Below are 16,526 nucleotides of genomic sequence, written 5' to 3' on the forward strand. Positions count from 1 at the left end.
GGCCCTCGATCCCCTCATGTTTTGCATTGTATTGGTATTGTTCTGTCACATGTTCTGTCCCCCTTTGTAATGTACAGCGCTGAGCGAACTATTGGCGCTTTATAAATACTGTATAATAATAATAATAATAATATGTTTTAAGGTTCTGTATGAAAACTTTACCATGTTTTGTTGCTGGAAGTATTGTAAAACAAATGGGACTTAACATTGTAAATCGTCTCTGATATTGCCAGGTTTTTTCACCTAATCCTCTTACTTTTAGAACATTTTGTTAGCACTGTAAATGTAGCTGTCCAATTTTTTTTTTAAAAGATCATAATACCCCAAAGCTTTTTGCCATAGCAACAAGATTAATCTTAAGTACCCTGTAGATAACTATCCTCTGATTATTGTTTGAACAGGAAAAAAATGACTACAGCAACATAATCAACAAAACACAAGGCAGTTCGATGTTCCATTAAACGTGTTTTGTCTCGGTAAACAGATGCCATATGGCCATTGTTGTCTACATGATCACACTGGTTATGGCTTTTATACGGAATGTTCTCACCTATTCGTGACTAGGCTGATTTTATATTTGGAACTATATTGTTTCTGATTCTCCTCTATGTATCTGTTTAACTTTTTGCAACAAGGTTTACTTTTAGGACTCATGCACACTTGAGCTCAAAAATGCTGCTTTTACAAGTGTTTGAACTTTTTTTTTCCTCTGCCTCTAAATTGCCCTTCATGTTAACCTATGTGTCCATGCATACATAGGTGTTTACATGAGTTTAGAGGCAAGGGAGAAAAATAACCATTACTTGTGCATTCAAGAGAGGGGCGTTTTGGTAAAAAAAAAAATACTTGATGCTAGTAAACACTTTTAGCTCTTGAGCATTTCCTTTTTTCATTTCAATGGTCTGAATTAATATTCTGCCCAATTAAATGAAAAAATGCTCTAGTGTTGATGCACCTAAACGCGCTTAAAGGAGAAGTACATCCAAAGCTCTTTTGGCTGTATTTCTCCTGTGCAGGGACAGACTGACAACTCATGGGGTCCCCGGGCATTAGGGGATCATGGGGCCCTTGTGTCCTTGCCCAAACTCAAAAAAGCCTATGAAAAAGGTACCAGGGGCATCTCATGGGGCCCCCTACTGACCCCGGGCCCTCGGGCAGTGCCCGCATTTCCAAATGGTCAGTCCGCCCCTGCTCCTGTGGTTCACAGAAGTGCAGCTAGCTGAAGCCCGCTGTCGGCTGACATCACTCAGCTGGTCCAGGCTGGGGAAAGATCCTGACTTTAAAGTCGGGATCCACCCCAGAGTCTGGAGTCACCTTGCTCAGCTTGTCAGTGATCCGCTGAGAGCATAAGCCAGCCACTCCCTCCCCCTCCACATCCCTGCGCTGCAGTTAGCTCGGGGGGCAGAGCAAAGAGCGGTGACTGACAATCGCCACGCTCTGATCAGAGCAGCTGTGAGAAGAGAAGATTTCCCTTCACTTCCTGTCCCATAGCCAAAACAGGAACTGAAAGGAAATTCCTCTAAAGTGAGGAATGCCCAGGTTGTCACCAAAACTAGCATCGCCATTGGAAGATTTCCCCTCAATTACTGGTTTGCCTTTAGTTATACTTTGAGAATATAAACTTTTATTGAATAAGGCCACATATATGTGACCTATCTTGGCTTTTCCAGGAGAACACAATAGCTCAGTGAGAAGAATTCAACTCTGACTGTATTGATGAGGGAATACAGCGGGTTGCAGGAAAGAAAATCGCATCATCTATGGCTTGCCTAAGACACTACAAAGTAATTAGGATTCTTATAGGGGTTGCAAATAGACTGTTCACTTTGCAAGGAAATTATTCTCAGGGCTTACTGAACAACGTGAAGCTGATGCCCATCCAATCATGTGCAAGAAAGCATGTTGTTTATTTATTTGTTTGTTTCCCTTGCATGTAAATGGGTATTCATATTGCAAAGTGAAATTTCCCCAATGATCTTTCATTACAGCAACCCAAGAGATGATTTGTTCCTCCTTCTACAGGAAACATAAGCCAAAACAATGAAAAACCCCTCTTAACCCCCTCATCCTTCAATTTAGATTGTGTTTTCTACCATCCAGAGCAGTAAATGTTTGCTGTTTTTATCCTGACCAAATGGCCATTTGGTCAGTGGGCCTCCTCCTGATTGACTTACTTTGTCTTGCCTTGGCCTTCTATCTGACCAGAGAATTCCCCTTGTTCTTTCCAGGATATAGGCCCCCATGTAGTTGTAGGTAGTCAATTCTGAAGCCCCTGGCTGGTAAACCCTGTCCTCCTCCTCCCCATTTTGGGGGTTTTGAATGGGCCTATGGTGTATTGATTTATTAAAGCTGCACTTTCCATGGTAATTTTCCCCAGAGCTTGGTAAATGTGGGGAAATTTTCTTTAAAGTGTTACTAAACCTAGGACCCTGCATTCACTATATCTGGTCTTCCACAGTACACAGAACATGGAAATGCAATTGTTTTAGTAAATATAAACTGCTAAATACCTTTTCTCAGCAGCAGTTAGAGCAGTCTTGTGACTTCTATCAGTGTCCAGCACAGCACTGGTTAAAGCCTGTAGGAGGAGTTTTTATTCTCCCCTGATTGTCCTGTGAGGCTGCAGGACCCCTGATCCTCTGTCTGGACAGAGCTGATCAGCCCTCTGCTGATCACATACTCCCTCCCAAGAAAACAAAAACTCTCTAGCAATACACACCAAACTGGGCATGTGATGTTTGCCCTCAAGGCTCTTTTCTATCAGCAGATGGCTTGGAGACAATAGAAAAAGGAGGGGATCAGAGAAGACAGGATCAAACATCCTTTTTACAGAATGCAGAGGATTAACCCCTTAGGTTCCACAGTGAGTATAACTAGCATGCTTTACTGCATATACAGACTGATTTTACTGTTGTGGGTTTAGTAACACTTAAACAAAAAAATACTCATATGCAAGGGAAAAAAAAAACTACATTTATACTTGCCTATGGTTGGATGATGGAAGTCAGCAGAGCTTCAACACATTCACTGAGCTCTGGGGAAAATTATTTTGCAAAGTACAACTTTCCTTGCAAAGTGAACGGCCTAGATGCCCTTAGTAAATCAACCCCATAGTTCCCTAATGTTTAATTCTTATTTTACTGCAGAAAACAACTCTCTTGCTCAGTTTTTAGATTTTTTTCATATTTTCCATGCTGTGAACTACAATAGTGTGTAATTAATTCTTGTGCACAAAACAAGTGGAAGTTCAATCAAAATCAGACAAAGTCTAAATGTACTCCCATCCCCATTCTAAGACTATTCTATCTACCCTGCGAAAGAAAAGATGCTTATACTTACCTATTCTAAAGCCGATCCAGTCCAGTCACATGATCTCTCCAGAAACGGCTTCAGTGAAGAGAAGAGATTTCCGACAATGGCTGCAAATGCATGTGCCATGATGTCACCCATACGCTTACCATGGGGCATCCATTGTCAGTTGTCCCTCCTCTACACTGAAGGTGGCACTGGGACCTGATCATGTGATCCGACCAGAGTGGCCTCAAAATAGACAAGTGTAGCCATCTTTTCTCTCACAAGGTAGATAGAATAGTCTTAGAATGGGGGGTCGGAGTAGGATTAGCCTTAGATGTATTTTGACTGAACTTTCACTTGAAGTATGCAAGGGTGCAAGGGACACTGGCTAACCAAGTCTCCCTCTACAACCAACCCCTCCTTTCTTTCCTGTATGGTCTTCCATGGTTCACAGCTTTAATTGAATTAGCACAATAAAAGGTACAGAATCTTTCTGCTGGTTGTTTATTTTTCAGATCCCAGGGCTCTCTCCCCTCCCTATCTCACATCCTGCTCACTGATAAGAAGGCACAGAATACAGCTATTGCTAGAAGATAATCAGTGCTTTGATCCTGGGCAGTGTAAAAAATAAAATGCTTAGAAATGAAATTTTGAAAGTAAATCAAGCAACCAATAGAGATGAAGGCTACAGTCATAATTTTCCACACTTCAGTTTCATGTTTTTCTTTACTATCATGATTGATCAGATGGTTACGGTGGGGTGGAATCATGGTAAATTGTTTCTGGGGTTGTACAGTCCCACGATGAGAAATATCTGAAACAATTTTTCCCTTTAATTACTATGGGCGAGATTTACTAAAACTAGTGCACACAAAATCTGGTGCGGCTCTGCATAGTAACAAATAAGCATCTAACTTTAGCTTGTTTTGTTAGCTTTGACAATAAAACCTAGAGACTGATTACTATGCAAAGCTGCACCAGATTCTGTGTGCACCGGTTTTAGTAAATCATCCCCTATGTGTTAATTATCAGGTATTCTGTTTTTTTCCTTCATTTCAAAGATTGCTGTTCTTAATATTTTGCTAATTCTTTGTCTACTATACCAGCCTTTCTCAACTGTGGTGCCGCCTGAGGTCCACAGGAGTGCCGTAGCGTCGTGGTCAGGGGTGGACTGACAACTCATGGGGCCCCCGGGCAATAGGGGATCATGGGGCCCCGTGTCCTTGTCCAAACTCAAAAAAGCCTATGAAAAAGGTACCAGGGGCATCTCATGGGGTCCCCTACTGACCCCGGGCCCTCGGGCAGTGCCCGAGTTTACAAATGATCAGTCCGCCCCTGGTCGTGGTTGAGAAAGGCTGTCAGATCTGACCGAGGTCCTGCTCTGCTGAATGTACATCGGCACAGCAGGACCTTGGTCGGGACAGTACAGTGTAGCACTGTGCAGTCCACAGGGCTGTGGGCAGTGCTGGCCAAGTGCAGCAAGTGTAGCCAGGCTAATGACAAGTGACATACAGTTGGCTGCAGGGTGTAGTTTAGGATTGACAGCCTTTGTAGAGTCAGAACCCAGGGCACTCCCCTTCCCTGTAGCGGGCCTACAAGCAGCCTTGCACACATACCTGGTATTGCCCTCTGGGGGGGTGGAAAGCTGAGGACTCAGGAAGCTGCCTCCCCCTAGAGGGCAATACCAGGTATGCATGCAAGTCTGCATGTAGGCCGGTATGGGTAGGAGGAATGTCCTGGGTTCTGACTCTGCAAACGGCCATCAATCCTAAACGACAACCTGCAGCCAACTGTATGTTACTTGTCATTACAAACATTTTTTTCTTCAAGTTAGACTCTTCTGGATATCTCCAGCTGCTGTGGGACTTGTATGAGACTCCTTTTTGATTGATATAGACACTCATATCGACTGTATCCCTGCACACCAATTTTTTATATACATGTATTTAATTTATTCTATATTATATATACATCCTTTATATGTTTAAATAAGCCTTTTCCCCCTTCCCCTTTTCCTTCTTGTGGCACAGAATGGTACTATCTATTGAGGAAAGTGAATTAAGGCGTTTGTCCCTAGCCAAGGGCTTTAATGACAGCATTGATTTTTTTCGAACTACCCAAAGGGAATAATGACAATCCAACATTCAGCTCTGATTCTTCCTTTTACAGGCACAAGCATACTCTAGAGAAAGAAATCACCCAATGATGGGATATTCTCCTACTAGAAAAATATCTAGAAGTCAATAGAGTCCCGAGAGGTCTCAGATTGACCAAAATGTGTATTTGGTTAGAAGATTACCTAAAATCAGCTTGGAAAGATAAGCTCAGAGAATGTAACAAAATACTTCTCCAATATATAATTTCACAGAGAGAGAGGAATCTTACCAAAATTAGGGGTGATATTAAGACCATTCAGGATGACTTAGCTTCTTATTCTGACATAGCATCCTTTGATACATGGGATAGAAAGATCAATGAAGAGATGGGTAACTTCGAGACAGATCTCATCAGCAAAAAATCAGGGAAATTTGAAAAAGATAGGCAAGATTACCTACAAGGACGTTAATTTAATTGGAAGAAATCTTCCCACTTGCGTACTATTACAACAGAAGAAGAACTAGGATTGAGCTCCAAAGAGCTCCCTACAAACACCCCAAGACCAATGCTAGAAAATACCAAACGGGTTACCCTAGACGCACATCTTCTAACAGGAATACCCATAACAGCAATCATCACGCCTCCACTTCATCCTGTACCCAACTGGGGTCTCTTAGGAACAGTGGCACTCACACTGACTCTTATAGAGGTTCGATACCCCAGGATAAGAGGCCACAATACATTCATGATCTACCCAGGCTACAATCTCATACCCATATACCCAACACTGATGACTCATATACTGCCACTTAGACTTCCCATGCTACCACCCATTATCCTCCATTGGTAGATTCCTCATACTCAGCCTATCCCCCTAAATCCACACCTTTTTTAGAGACAGACCCTGCAGAGACTTCAGCTCCCGCGATGATACACCAGCCCAGTTCAGCTCCCCAGAGGAATATGGGATGAAAGAGAGAAGGAGGCGGAGATGAGGAAAAAGAGGGGGTAAAAGCATCAAAAAGAGGAAGGAAATAGCCACCACCCATTCCACCATTAAAATATACAATTTGTCCAGTTTGGTGTTTACAGACATCGAACTGAACCTTTTACGTAAAAGTTTGAATTTTGCACCCAAAAATGCCCCTAACTTATTCAAAATATTTATAGATTTTAATAAATTCATCAGGAATCTGTAAAAAGGTATTTCACTATAAAAAAAGAGTCTCCACCTCATACTAACACATCTGCAGATGTAGTACTTAACACTAGTTTGGTCAGCAATAATCCCACACTCCCTCTTTTAGAAAGTCTCTTTCTTGAGGGAGAATGTGAAGACTTAGAACTAGAGCTTGACCCACTTATAGATAATAGCCCTTACACAAGGGTTAATAGAGAGGTTATGCACACAGAATTCAAACCCATATCGACATTCTTCCCTCATTGGGTAAAAGGAAAGTTTATTCCTACCTTTTATGAAGTGGTCGTTGATTAAATCAAAAAGATTTGCAGACATAAGAGGAACACAACACAGAAAGCATACTTAAAAGTATTGGGCTTTGCACAATGACTGCCCTTCAGAGGAGTCCCCTTTGGCAATCACATACCCCACCAATAACAAAAAAAGAAAAAAAGATTTCAAATCCACTGATCAAAATAGATTCCGCACCAGGTACAATACAAAAGCCTTTGATATACAACAAGTTTTTTAAAAAAAACTGGAACATCCTTAGACAGGATCTAATCCTAGGCCAATGTCTTGCTTCCAAGCCATTCATCATCTTCAGATAGCCTAGAGACCTAAGGAGCTTAATAGCTCCAAGTAGGATTAAGAAATCTGGTCCTATTGGGAAACATACTACTGGCCCATGGTCAACTTTGTTTGACCAAAGGGGTAGTTATAAATGTGGGGTAACCAAATGCGGTTCCTGCTCGTACATGTGGCACTGGAAAAAAGAAGCCGTTGGTGCCGATGGCCGTATGCACAAGATTCAGCAGTTCATCAACTGCAGTACTTCCTATGTCATCTATGGTCTGATCTGCCCATGTGGCCTCTTATATGTTGGACGTACCACACACCCATTGAAAGTCAGGTTTGGGGAACGTAAGTGCAACATCATTAATGGCAAAGATCCACGCAAAAAAAATCACAAAAGAATAACTATTCTGTTCCGCGACACTTTCAGGAGAAACAATAGTAATCCGTCTGGCATGAGAGTATTTGGTATAGAATTTGTAAAAGGCGACTCAGACAGTGGTAGGAGGCTCCAGACATTATGCATGAGAGAGACATACTGGATCTTCACCTTAGGTTCCCTCGCCCCTGGTGGACTAAATGAGGACATAGATATTCATGGGGCTCTAAATTGATCCCTTGTCCTCTTTTGTCCTATATCCCACTTTTATTACTTTTATGTAATTTTTCCATGCATTTATACATCTAATCATACTTTTGGTCATACTTTTGACTGCATTAGAATACAGTATACATACATCAGTCGTTATATACATAATTTTCCCCAACTTTTTCTTTTATCTATATACATTTTCCTTTCAGGATTTATGCTCTTATAAAGTCCTGAGGTTCTGCTCACTCCGATGAGGACTCTCTCTCTCTCTCTCTCTCTCTCTCTATACAATTTCTTTGCCCATACAACATACAAATAGATATAAATAATACATATTTCTATTGATATATCATCTAATTTTAGCATATATGGAGTATGCATTCTCTGCCTAGAGCCTTTATCTATCGTTTCCTTTTTTGGAGCTTCCATCCATTGGTATTTATTGATAATTTACTAATTATTAAACTTTTTATATATATAGAATAATACCTTTATCAATTTTTTCAGATATGTCTTTTACATATACTTTTTTATTATGTCATATGCTTGTATGCTTCAGTACAGCTTTTCATTCTATATTTATTGATTATTTATAACTGTTTCCATCTCCCATATAGCTTTAGCTGTTTTATGCCTTTCCATAGTATTCATCAGGGTTTCATTTGTTTTTAGGCCCAACATTCTGTGCTCCTCTTATTGGTTCCCTCTGCATTATGTCCTAGGTCCACATTCCGAGTGCGTTCCTGTCCTGCCTGCACTAGCGCATACTGTGACAGAGGCCAGGGATGGGTTCCTTCAATCTGGTCCCTGTGGTACGCACGCCATACATGAACTGTCATCCTGATTAACCAGATGATGCCATCCATCTACTTATGGCTGCATGAAACGCACGTCAGACCGGAACTTCCATCCTGGCTGGTCAGCTGACTTCCGGCGGTTCCTAGTCCCCGCCCCTACAGGAACACATCCATTTTTACTGCTCACAGCCATACCAATCAGCTGCCTCTAGCGATGCTTTACAAATTGGTTGATGCTAGCCCACGCCCCAATATGCATATGGGGCAGAAATGGCCTATATTCAATCTGGTTATACACCCGCTGGCATGCGTTCCAGCATGGATCATTTGTCCATGATATAGTCTACCATACCATCCATAGCACCAATACTGCTCTATTTAACAGAGCCTTCCACTGATACTCTTTTGGAATATAAAACAATATAATGCCACTGTACATCTCAGATGTTTTTCCTCCACTTGATGTGAGTAACTGAGTATCAGTACTGAGTGTAAGTGTACCAAGGTTTATTAACTATAAACATATTGTGATCACCTGTCAGCACCTGTGGTAGTGAGTATGTCAGCACCTGTGGTAGTGAGCTCTTAATCCACAGTTTGGGGTTCCCCAGGGCGCGGAGTCTAAGCCCCAGCCTGTCCACCAGAGCCCCTGATGTTGGGGATGGACTTGGAGCAGGCTGGAACCAGGTCGCGGCCCCCAGGTACAACCAGCTGAGGTAGAAGAGACCACTAGCGGAAGCAGGGTACAATGAGAGTAGACTCAGGAGATCCAGTAGGCAAGCCGAGGTCAGGACAGGCAGAAGATAAGCGATGTCAGGAACGAAGCTGGGGTCGGTACAGGGGTGTACTAACAGGGGAGACTGAGGTGTAGAGGTCAACAAAAGGGGTAGTGGGGGAAAGAGGGGAGCAAAAGGGGGGGTTTGGGTATAGAGGTGAGCAGAGAGGGGGGTGTGAAGGTGAACAGAAAGGGATTTTGGAGTACAGAGGTGAGCAGAAAGGGGGGTTCAGGGTACGGAGGTGAGAATAGAGGGGAGATTTGAAAAGTGGAGGTTCCCATCTGGGCTGCTGAGTTTGGGTCAGTCCATTCATTTCAATGGCCTTCCCTACCTGCAGGAAAACAGAAATAAGTTCCTGACCCTTTTTTTTTTTAAAACGCACTGCATTTGCCAATACATGGGGGTAGCATTAGGAATTAATTACACCCCTTGCTTCTGTTAAAGAGCAGCGCATTTGTCTTCATGTTGGGAATGCACACAATTTTGCCTGCGTTCCCTGACACGCAGTAATGTGAACCATGCCTTAAACTGGTGTGCCTCGAGAATGAAAATACTTTTCAAGGGCACTTGGCTTGGGTCTCAGAAGAGATGGGGTATACCCTCAATGTTTGCCCTGCAAATCTAATTGTTAGTGCCTTTTAGAAAGATTTTGTAGATACTACTCAATTGTGTTTGTACAAAGATATTAAAACTTGTTGGAATATCTCCCTGCTGATAATGCTCAGTTCTATTTATTTTGTCAAGATGGAAAGGAAGTGGTTACCCATTCATGTGTTGCTGCTCCACCTTAGTATTAGACTTTTTGTCTACTAAACATTCTACAATTAAAATTGAGCCTAATGTCTGCACAGTGCTTTCCCTTCCACTCTCAACCTTTCTGGTGTGTACAAATATCACAGAGAAATAGAAAATCTATTTGGTGATATTATAATCACTAAGTTCTTATCTGTTACAGTTGCAAGAAAAAGTATGTGAACCCCTTGGGATTACGTGGAGTTTTGCATGAATTGGGCATAAAATGTGCTCTGAACGTCATCTAAGTCACAACAATAGAAGAACACAGTCTGCTGAACATAATACTACACAAACATTAGATGTTGCCATGGTTTAATTGTGCATAACATGTAAACATTCACAGTGCAGGGAGGAAAAAGTATGTGAACCTTTGGACTTCATAACTGGTTGACCCTCCTTTGCCAGCAATAACCTCAACCAAACGTTTCCTGTAGTTGCAGATCAGACCTGCACAACGATCTGGAGTAATTTTGGACCACTCCTCTTCACAAAACTGTTTCAGTGTAGCAATATTCTTGGGATGTCTGGTGTGAATCGCTCTCTTAAGGTCATGCCACAGCATTTCATTCGGGTTGAGGTCAGGACTCTGACTGGGCCACTCCAGAAGGCGTATTCTGTGCTGTTGCAGCCATTGTTTTGTTGAATTACTTGTATGCTTTGGGTCATTGTCCTGTTGCATCACCCATCCTCTGCGGAGCTTCAGTTGGCGGACAGACGGTCGTACGTTTTCCTGCAAAATGTCTTGATAAACTCTGGAATTCATTTTCCCATCGATGACAACAATCCGTCCAGGCCCTGAGGTAGCAAAGCAGCCCCAAACCATGATGCTCCCTCCGCCATGTTTTACAGTGGGGATGAGGTTTTGATGTTGGTGTGCTGTGCCTTTTTTTCTCCACACATAGTGTTGTGTGTTCTTCCCAAACAACTCAATCTTGGTTTCATCTGTCCACAGTATATTCTGCCAGTAGTGCTGTGGAACATCCAGGTGCTCTTTTGCAAACTTCAAACGTGCTGCAATATTCTTTTTGGACAGCAATGGCTTCCTCCGTGGTGTCCTCCCATGTACTCCATTCTTGTTTAATGTTTTCCTTATTGTAGATGTGTCAACAAAAATGTTAGCATGTGCCAGAGATTTCTGTAGGTCTTTAGCTGACACTCTGGGATTCTTCTTTACCTCATGCAGCATTCTGCGCTGTGCTCTTGCAGTCATTTTTACAGGACAACCACACCTAGGGAGAGTAGCAACAGTGCTAAACTTTCTCCATTTGTAGACAGTCTGTCTTACCGTGGACACATGAACATCAAGGCTTTTGGAGATACTTTTGTAACCCTTTCCAGCTTCATGCAAGTCAACAATTCTTGATAGTAGGTCTTCTGAGAGCTCTTTTCTGCGAGGCATGGTTCACATCAGACAGTGCTTCTTGAAACCAGTAAACCCAAAACAGGTGTGTGTTTTTTAAGGGCAGGATAGCTGTCAGCAACACATTCAATATCATCACACTGATTGGAGTCAAGGTTGGCTCACTCCTGGCTCCAATTATCTCTGGGAGAAGTCATTAAGCTAGGGTCTCACATACTTTTTCCTCCCTGCACTGTGAATGTTTACATGTTATGTGCAATTAAACCATGGCAACATCTAATGTTTGTGTAGTATTATGTTCAGCAGACTGTGTTCTTCTATTGTTGTGACTTAGATGACGTTCAGAGCACATTTTATGCCCAATTCATGCAAAACTCCACGTAATCCCAAGGGGTTCACATACTTTTTCTTGCAACTGTATATAATACCAGCACATAGGATAACTTGTAAAGAATGAGGAAGGGTTCCAAAGAAAAATTATGGATCCCAGTCTTAAAATACATGTGATTTAGGGATACCAACATACTATGCTTGGTATGTGGAGTAGGTAACTTACAAAAAAAAAATAGAACAGTAGATCTGGGCCAAGTTAACAGGATCCCTAGAGAAGACCAGTGGAACAAAACAGAGGCTATTCTGCATGATGTTCTTATCTAGAACATCAGATAATGTATATGAAGTGACCACTGGGCACACAATGAAATGTTGCTGCTTACGATAAGGATTTATTATTCCACATATCCCAAAATGGTTGAAGAAGAATTCCAGGTATGGCATTTTTTTACACACTTATTTTGGTCCAGCTTGGACCAATGTAACTATGCATATACCATACCTGTGCAATTTCTCTAAAACAGCCTTTCTCAACCTTTTCAACAAAGAGGAACCCTTAAAATAACTTTCTGGGCTCAGTGAACCCCTACTAAAAATGACTATAGAATGCTGCTTACATTTGTGGTCACTGGGAAGAATTGCTCCCTTACTAAAAAAGATCAATGGTGTCAGCGGGAACTTATCTGAGGGGCGACAATTGCTCATCGCTCAAAGAACCCCTAGCAACCTTTGGAGGAACCCTAGGGTTCCATGGAACCATGGTTGAATAACTCTGCTCTAGAAGCTGGAAATCACTGTGGTAGACACCATTACTCCAGTGATCTCCACTTGGTCCCATGCTGAGCTGCTGCTTACTGAACACAGGTCATTCGCTCTGCACTGGTGCCAATCAGAGATTGCTTTGCATTTTCTCAATGAATGCAAAACCTTCTCTGACTGGAGGAGGTGGAGAGGTGGGTGGTGATGTCTTACTCTCAACCTTGTCCAGTCAGAGAATGCTTTGCATTCACTGAGAAAATGCAACGCATTCTCAGAATAGCCCCTTTGCCAAGCAGCTGACCTCTTGTGTTCATAATGCACCAGGGTAGTCACTTGGCACAGGACCTGGACACAAGTGATCAGCTTTCCAGCTTCTAGAGGTATCCCACATGTATGGTATATGCATGGTTACACTGGTCAAAACTGAACCAATGTATGTATAAAAAATGCTATGCTTGGAATTCTTTAAAGTGGCACTTCTCTCTCTCAATCAACATTGACTATTTTAATCGTTATGCAGCTAGCATTAGTAAATAGATAGGAAAGTATATTATATTTACTCGTTTTAAACTTTTCTTTTCACATTTCTTCAGTTACTTCCTGCTATCCATGCCTAGCCAAATGATGCCATATATCTCAGGAGTCTTCAGGAGGGGAGGAGGTGTTTTCTGAGCTAATCATACTGTCCTGCCTGCATGCCTGAGCTACGGGCAGATGAATTTCAAGAAGTTAATTCTACATAAATCTGCCATTATGCAAGATGGCCACAGCCCAAAGTGTTTTTCAAAGTGATTTCTCAGCAAAATAAAGCATGGAAACATGGATGGATGGGCAAGTTTACTTTGAATACTAAAAATTAATTAAATAGCATTTTTGGTGTGCGGTGCGCAGATGCAGTGTAGTTCTACTTTAAGAACACAACATAATTATAATGCAACACTGATTTTATTTTTTTGGTAGTTTACAATGACAAAGGTTTCTTACCTACAATATCTCTTGGACACAATACAGTTCTGGTGCTGCTTACTACATCATACCCTGTAATACTTTGTGTAAGAAAACAATATTACAAGTTATATTGTGGGTAAAGCACCTACCTAACATTACTGGTAACTGCATTTAGACACTAACCAACTAGTGGCTATATTTATGCATTATTATTAATCTCTGGAAAGACCTAGACTTTTGTACCTTAAAAGGAAATTGTAATGCTTTAAGGCCAATTGTATTTTAGTTTTTTGTTTTAATGTATACATCTTAAACTGATGTATTTGGGATTATTTTTTTTACTGTCTATATCATTGTTTTATTTGCACACACAGGATACACCCATAGTACAAGACTCACAGATGACAATATGAAAATGTGCCAAAATTATACAAACTAATACTTATACAGTCCGCCCCATAGAACAACTCTATATCAATATTCCAAATAAAATAAAATTAAAATAAAAAAGTCCAAAAAAAAGTCCAACCAAATAAATATAAATCCAAAAAATTCAAAAATAAAATAAAACTGAGAAATCCTTCCAATCCTTCCAATCCTTTCTCACGATAAACCTCAAACAAAAAGAAAAATATCACATAGTGTATTATCTTTATAATATAATGAAATATTCGTGACAACACTCTGGTGATTATTCAAATAAGAATATAATTTTTTTTTTTTTTTCCTTTGGTAATTAGTGTAAAAAGTGAACCAAGTGAACAAACATAATTAAAAAAGAAAAATTAGTGCAAAACACTGTGTACTGTGAATCACTCTTCCAGTGCTCCAAAACAAATCCACACTGTGCCACTTCTATTGTAGTAAGGAATATATACCCTTACCAACACTCCTCAATAAACCTGGATCCCTTATGATTAAGTCGATGACGAAACGCGTCAAGGGCTGTGACGTCAAGACGCATACAGGAACCGGAAGTCGACCGGCGGCCATTTTGCAAAAGGGAAAAAGAGGATAAAGACTGTGTGTTGGTCCCTGGATGTTCCCTGGATGGTAGCTTGGCGGTTTTCACGGTATTTAAAAAGCGGTTTTGAATCATTTCAAATGTGAGCAGTTGGAATAAAGTGTTTTTCTGTACATTACTTTGGCGGTATTACACTATTTGTCCCTCATATGCTTTTTGTCTATATGGTGCCAATGATATGGAGATATGGAAAATCCTGCTGGAATAGTGCCCTGAATACAGTGGAATCTGGGGGGGCACTTTAGGAGGATCCCATCCATAGGATACTATTAAATATTGAAAGCAGGTTTATTGAGGAATGTTGGTAAGGGTATATATTCCTTACTACAATAGAAGTGGCACAGTGTGGATTTGTTTTGGAGCACTGGAAGAGTGATTCACAGTACACAGTGTTTTGCACTAATTTTTCTTTTTTAATTATGTTTGTTCACTTGATTCACTTTTTACACTAATTACCAAAGGAAAAAAATTATATTCTTATTTGGATAATCACCAGAGTGTTGTCACGAATATTTCATTATATTATAAAGATAATACACTATGTGATATTTTTCTTTTTGTTTGAGGTTTATCGTAAGAAAGGATTGGAAGGATTTCTCAGTTTTATTTTATTTTTGAATTTTTTGGATTTATATTTATTTGGTTGGACTTTTTTTTGGACTTTTTTATTTTAATTTTATTTTATTTGGAATATTGATATAGAGTTGTTCTATGGGGCGGACTGTATAAGTATTAGTTTGTATAATTTTGGCACATTTTCATATTGTTATTTTATATCTTCAAGGGTGAAGGTTTTATTTGTGCTATGGGGATTTAAATTTTGTTGTATATTGATTTTTTGAATTTGTCACTTATTATATTTGAGGAAGTGGTAGTTATAGATATAAGACTCACAGATGGATGTGGGTTTGGTACAATGAGAAGGCACATCAGCAGCTGTTTACCTTCAGACTCTCTATGCAAAGAATAAAAAAGGAGGGAGATGCTGCTGAACAACCACTGCGCTGGCTTTTCTGGGTTGAAATCAATGGCAATTTTGAGGACATATTGATATTTTTTTATTTTCAACAATTACATTTTGCATATGTAGACACAGAAGGTCATTCAAAAAAGTTGGAATTGTTTGTGTCACCTGACTTTCATCTCAAGCCTGCTGGTACAAAAAGAGACCTCTGGACATACAATGTACAGTTCAAGTTAATTCTCTGCTTACTTAGTGTTAGTTTTGTAAAGCCAGATCATCTAGAGGCCATTATAAATATACCCATTCTTTCTTGCATATCATACAGGTTTACATACATGTGATATTCTTCTATATGTTGGCTTTGCAGAACTCATTCCCAGCTCCCGTGCTTTGTAATTCACTAGGAACAGCTCTGGGTTACTTTAAGAACTTTTCAATTTACAAGTTCAAATTCTTTCTGCTCATAATATTTAAAATTAAATATTTGCTTTTAGCTAGCATTAATAGTAAACCTGCCAAGAAATATAAAATATAAAATTATTTTTCATGTTAAAAAAGCTTTTTCCATTAAGCACAGTATGTTCCCAAAAAAACCCATTAGCAGCCTTACAATGTAACACATGCCTATTGTCTGACACACGTAGATCTTACCTTCGGCCATTTCTGTCCTATCAGCTCTTTTCAGACCATGCTACAATAATTAATATCCAAAGAAGCGAGTAGAAAGGTCACGCAGTCTGCTAGTCAGAAATAGATGTGCACTAATGGAAGGGAGAGGTGATGAAGCTATGATATGGACACTGTGTACACATGTCACTGAAGTAATAATTCAGCTTATGAATATTTAATTAACAGGAAAAAATACATAAAGAAGACAAGCCACGTTCCTGGAAATTCATTTATGCAATGTGAATGACTTGAGTGATCACAGAAAAGTATTTTTAGGTAGCTAAGCATTATAATGTGCAGCTCCAAGAGTGCATAATGAGAGGTGCATGTGAAATGACAGTGAAAAGTCAAAGGCTTCAGCA

General features: G+C 40.4%; 1 protein-coding gene across 1 annotated transcript in view; it reads right to left on the minus strand.

The window, feature by feature from the left end:
* LOC149455890 (mitogen-activated protein kinase 6) overlaps window positions 1-16,165 on the minus strand; it is a 53,007-nt gene extending 36,842 nt beyond the window's left edge. The window contains exon 1 of the mRNA XM_089685761.1: window positions 16,147-16,165. The gene's annotated coding sequence lies outside the window, so the exon portion shown is untranslated. The remainder of the gene's footprint in view (window positions 1-16,146) is intronic.
* Between the last annotated feature and the right edge of the window lie 361 nt (window positions 16,166-16,526).

Source organism: Staurois parvus, unplaced genomic scaffold (genome assembly GCF_062004578.1).
Source record: "Staurois parvus isolate SC_StPar_1 unplaced genomic scaffold, SC_StPar_1.0 ptg000385l, whole genome shotgun sequence".
Lineage (NCBI taxonomy): Eukaryota > Metazoa > Chordata > Amphibia > Anura > Ranidae > Staurois > Staurois parvus.